Here is a 6,000-nt window from a genome sequence, read left to right as displayed (position 1 = left end):
GACTGGATTGACTAGGCTTATACTCTCTGGAATTTAGAAGATTGAGGGGGAATCTGATTGAAACGTATAAAATTCTAAAGGGATTGGACAGGCTAGATGCAGGAAGATTGTTCCTGATGTTGGGGAAGTCCAGAACGAGGGGTCACAGTTTGAGGATAAAGGGGAAGCCTTTTAGGACCAAGATGAGGAAAAACTTCTTCACACAGAGAGTGGTGAATCTGTGGAATTCTCTGCCACAGGAAACAGTTGAGGCCAGTTCATTGGCTATATTTAAGAGGGAGTTAGATATGGCCCTTGTGGCTAAAGGGATCAGGGGGTATGGAGAGAAGGGAGGTACAGGGTTCTGAGTTGGATGATCAGCCATGATAGTACTGAATGGCGGTGCAGGCTCAAAGGGCTGAATGGCCTACTCCTGCACCTATTTTCTATGTTTCTATGAATCTTCCAGATACAGGTGTATTTTTACTACAATTAATTGAAACATCTTGACTGCACACAGGTCTCCAAAAACAGGATTTTATTAAACCAATTATGTGACTTTTAAAACCAATTGGCTGCACCAATGATGATTTGGTGTGTCATATTAGAGTGGGGTGAATATTCATACAATTACTTTGGGTTTTATATTTGTAATTAATTTAGATCACTTTGTGAAGATGTTTTTACTTCGACATGAAAGAGATTTTTCTGTTGATCAGTGCCAAAAAAGCCAAATTAAATCCACTGTGATTCAATGTTGTAAAACAATAAGTCATGAAAACTTCAGGGGGGGCAGTGTAGTGAATACTTTTTGTAGGCACTGTAAATTAAATTTGTTTTTCACTACTGGATCTCAGTATAACCTTGTTGGTAAAGAATAGTAGCCCCAATGCATTGTGCAGTTTTCTACACATATCATTAGAACTTCATTGCTGAATTGGACTGATATTTCTACAGCCATGCAAAGTTTCAACAAATAGGGAGAATGTTTAAGGTGAGAAACACTTTGGACTCTTCTGCCATGTCTATGTGTAGGTAAGTGATGGAGTGATTTCTTCCAGAAAAGTTTGCAGAGATATCCTCTATCCTGGGCGGAGGATATTGATCTACTTTCATTACTGAGTTGATGGTAACCTTAAATCATCACAGTTCAAGCCCTTTTTTAGGACATGAACATATAGATTAGCTTGGTACTCCTCAGCAGTACTGAGTGTATTGTATTGTCAAAGGCAAATGCGTAGAAAATAAATGTTAAAGTGAGGTGTGTTTGTCTGGAATTCTACTATTCAAAGAAGGAGAATAAATTTACTCTATGTCCTAACCAGCATTTATTTCTCAGCAACCATGAGTTGAAAGAGTCACTTTTCATATCAGTTTATTTGTCAAATAATGTTCATTACCCACCTTTCCCCATGTAAGTTTCAGGTATTTACTCAGTTATCCACAATGGTATTCTCAAGTTCAGGAACATGTAATTTTGCAGCGCATACCTCTTCATTCTATTGTATTTTAGTACATCAATAGTAAGCTGCTCATTTTACTCTAAGTCAGTAGGTTGGAATAATGCTAGTCTGACTCATAGTTCAATAGTTCCATTTAATATCAGAAATCTATGCAATATACATTCTGAAATTCTTGTTCTTTGCAGACATCCATGAAAATAGAAGAGTGTCCCAAAGAATAAGTGAAAGTTAAAATGTTAGAACCCCAAAACCCCCTTACTGCCCTCTCCCATACACAGCAGCAGCAAAGCATGAACACTCCGACACCCCCACCCCCACCCACTTTCACACAAAAGCATCAGCACCCTCCACCCACTAGGCGAGCAATAGCAAAGCACGCAATAAAGACCATGACCTGCGGTACAACAAAACCTCATCGTTCACCTGACAATTTGACATACCACGGGCTCACTCTCTCTTCCTAATAAAGGGAAAAAGAGGTGTCCTCTTTCATAGTGAGAGGGGAGACATAACAAAACAACTCGCTCATTTCCGGTGTTAAAAGTCTGTTGCACTGCTCTTTTTTCTGAGTTCTCCAACTAGAGAATCAGCAACGAACGCTCCCCCGCCAGCAAGAGAGAGGTAGTGCGTGATTTGTCGAGTACAGAGCCCCCAACAGCTGATCCGCAATTCCCAATGTTCCATTTTCTCCCGTGATGCTTCAGTTGGTGGCACCGTCTTAGAATCAGTCCATCTGTAGGCCGCAAAACCTTGGAGCACCAAAGGCATGCTCGTCTTCTAGGTCGCATCCTTGGGATTTCAAAAAGCAGCTGGTTGTGAGCCCCCGGGAGCAGGTCCCACCACCGCAAAGATCCGAGGTCTGAATGTAACTCCAGGTCTGCAGCGGAAACCCATCCACCCTGAAGAGGAAAAAAAGAGACATCAGAGGTAGAAATTAAGCTGTTTTCGTAGATAAACTCAGAAGAGTCGTCATTGAGTGTCATCGTAACTCTGACTCATGAAGTGGAAAACAGCCTGTGGTTTAAAAAGTATGAACTCAGTGTGCATAATCCAACATCAGTGTCAAACCTGAATAGATATCTGAAGGAGGGGCTGAAATAGCCTTTACAATCTAGATGGTTCCTCTCAGTTTCAGAGAGATTCTGTTATTACATAGACACAAGAGGTACTGCAGATGCTTGGAATCTAGAGCAATACACACAATGTGCTGGAAGAGTTCAGCACGTCAGGCAGCGCCTATGGATGAGGATAAACAGTCAATGTTTCAGACTGAGACCCTTCATCAGGACTGTAATTACATACCTTTTGGGATTATAATTTGTCTTATCTAATCAAACTTTCAACCAGAACAATTTAAAATTGATTATTTGCCTTCATTTTAATTTAATAATATATCCCATATGTGAGCAAGTTCACCACGTGTACGCTTCTTATTAGAATGGAAGAACTTTGAAAAGCCACTCTATACTTCAGAGCCAAAAAATTGATCTATCAATCCATAAGTATACTCTGTGACCTTCTGTTAAAAATCATTCCTTGAGAATGTACTGCATGACAAAATTAAAACATATTTCTTTATCTCCAGCATATGAGCATGATGAAAGAAGTGTGAAATAAAAACAAAAATAGCTGCGTACACTAAGCAAGCAGGCAGAATCTGTGAAGAGAGATGCAGATGTTATGCTTCAGCATGAAGTCCTGCCATTCGGTTTGGAAAATCTTGTGTGTAGGCAGTCAAAGATCTGTTCGGTTTAGTGGTAGACCATATAAGTGAGGGGGGAATAGATAGGACATATAGAGAGGTCGTTGTGCATTTAATACTTCAGTGGTATTTGAGTAATATTGTAAATGTATTGTTTGAGTAGGCATTCTTGTTCTTTAAATAATTATTACAGGTTATATGTATAAATACATGAATTGCATATGTCATCACGCTACCACGTGACATGTATGCGGCTTGCTTAATGCAAACTCGAAGGTACACCTGTATTTTCAGACTCCTGTGTCTCCCCTGAATTACTTTAATGTTTTGAAGTTACAAAACATAACATTGGTGGCGTGTGTTTTTAAAGTGAACCCCAGCCAGCTAGCGACCTGTTAAAGTTGAGCGAGATATTTGAACTAAAAAGTAACGCTGCGAGGAATGGTTGACATTAAAAGAAACAGCACAGTATGACATTGAGTTAAAAAAAGGCCGTAAATGGAAGAATTCAGGGTTCATAAAGAGTGAGTACTGAATGATAATAATCACTAAAAAAATCAGAAATGACTAGATACATCAGAAAGTTCATGTATAGTGAACTATTGGAACAGTATTTTGAAGCAAATGAAATAGCTACTGAAAAATGAGTACTAATTTTGCTGAGTGCATTGGGTTTAAAGGCATACAGTTTGCTTCAAAGTTTGACTGCTTCAGCCAAACCACCAGAATTGAGCTTTGCTGCTGTTGTAAAAGAAATACAGGATCACTTAGAACCAAAGTCATTGTGGATTGCAGTACACTTTAGGTTTAATAGGTGGAATCAAAACAAAGGGGTGTCTGTTTCAGCGTATGTGGCTGAATTGAAGAAGTTGTCTGAGAGTTGTCAGTTTGGTAACAGGTTTAATGATGCACTGAGAGATTGTTTAGTCTGTTGAATCTTACAAGAAAGTATTCAAAAGTGGCTCCTAACTGAAGCACAGCTTACATTTAAAGGAGCAGTGGAAATTGCTGTTTCAATGGAAACCACTGACAGGTAAGCAATTGAGTTGCAGTCAGGAATGAAAGTGAATGTGAACAAAATTGCATCATCTAAACAGAATCTGGCTTGGTGGAACAAATTGTTTGTGGCAGGGGCCCACATATAGCAGACAAATGCAGATTTAAAGATGAAACTTGCAGAAAATGCAACAAAGTCGGTCACATACAGAGAGCATGTCAGGCAGACAAAGATAAATGGATTGCTCAGGGAAGAGAACAAGCTAAAAAGTTATATGCCATTTCTAAAAGAGCACTGATCTGCACACTGTTGATGAAAAGTCTGATAACGATGAGAGTGACACAGGACTGTGCAGCCTTGAGATTTGAAGCGTGAATATTAATAACAGACAGGCAATATGGCTTACACCAGAAATGAATTGCAAATTAATTTAAATGGAATTGGATACCGGCTGTTCAGTTGTTCCATAAAATGAATTTGACTGGTATTTCAAAGACCAAACTGAAGGTTGCAGATATTCAACTAAGAACTTATACTGGAGAAAATATAACTCCAGTGGGAATGACATTCGTTAACAGTGAAATACAACAACCAATACGCCACATTGAGTTTGCATGTGGTAAAAACAGAAGAACCAGCATTTTGGGGGTGTGATTGATTGAGACAATTGCAACTTGATTGGAGATAGAGTCATAATTTGCATGTCATATCCCTGCAGTGAAGCCACATGAAAGCGAATTACGAGAGGTACTGGATGATTCAACAGTGTTCAAGGATGCCTTGGAAAACTCAAACATATCAAAGATAAAATAGTGTCAAATGAAAATGCTGCACCCAAGTTTTGCAAAGCCCACCTGGTTCCTTACACCATCCTGGTAAATAGCCAGTGAGCAAGATCGCATGGAGGCTGAAGGTATTCTTTCCAAGGTCAAATGGAGCCCATGGACAATGCCAGTGGTCCCAGTAGCCAAGAAGACTGGCTCTGTTAGTATCTGTGGTGATCTATAAGATTACCATCAACTCAGTACTGAAAATAGATCAATACCCTCTGCCCAGGAAAGAGGATATCTCTGCAAATCTTTCTGGAGGAAAACACTTCTGCAAAGTGGACTTAGCTGAGGCCTACCTACAGATGGAGATGGAAGAAGAGTGTAAAGTGTTTCTCACCATAAACACTCACATCGCTATAATAGGCAGGCTTACTTTTGGAGTGGGATCTGCACCTGTGCTCTGGCAGAAAGCTTTGGACCAGATGCTGCAAGTTTGCCCAGGCACTCAGTGTTATCTGGATGACATTATTACCAGTAAGAATCACAAGAAACATCTCCAAAATCTCAAGATGTTGTTAAAACAATTAGAAGATAATGGGCTCTTCAACCCAAGCATCATTTACTGTGGTCACACCATTGACGCACAAGATTTACACAAGTGTGCTGAGAAAGTTCAAGCAGCAGTGGATGGATGAGTCACAGTTTTGGTCCTTTTGAGGATTTGTCAACTACCATCAAAGTTCATGCCACACCTGGCTATTGTGCGCCTCCCTTGAACTCATTACTGCAGATCGGGAAGTTACGGCAATGGACAAAGCAGTGTGAGATAGCTTTCAAATAGGTAAAGGAAAATGGTGACACCAGACAGTCTACTTGCACCCTAGGATCCACATCGTCCAGTGAAGCTTGGCTGTACATCTTGCCTTATGGTACAGGTGCAGTCATGTCACGTGATTACTGTTGGAGGTGAACGCCCCATTCCCTTTGCATCATATTCCCTTACCGCTGCAGAGAAAAATTGCACACAGATTAACAGATGTCTTGAGTTTTGTTTGGGGTGTAAATGCATCAACTGGTACTGTAGTTGTA

At 40.1% G+C, this 6,000-nt stretch overlaps 1 long non-coding RNA gene across 1 annotated transcript in view; it reads right to left on the bottom strand.

Annotated features, from left to right (window-relative positions):
• Positions 1-1,581: 1,581 nt before the first annotated feature.
• LOC134348998 (uncharacterized) overlaps positions 1,582-6,000 on the bottom strand; it is a 39,261-nt gene continuing 34,842 nt past the window's right edge. Inside the window, exon 5 of the long non-coding RNA XR_010018556.1 lies at positions 1,582-2,341. This is a non-coding gene — a long non-coding RNA (uncharacterized LOC134348998). The remainder of the gene's footprint in view (positions 2,342-6,000) is intronic.

This window comes from Mobula hypostoma, chromosome 7, assembly GCF_963921235.1.
Source record: "Mobula hypostoma chromosome 7, sMobHyp1.1, whole genome shotgun sequence".
NCBI classification, from domain to species: Eukaryota; Metazoa; Chordata; class Chondrichthyes; order Myliobatiformes; family Myliobatidae; genus Mobula; species Mobula hypostoma.
This window is presented reverse-complemented; position numbering and strand designations above follow the sequence as displayed.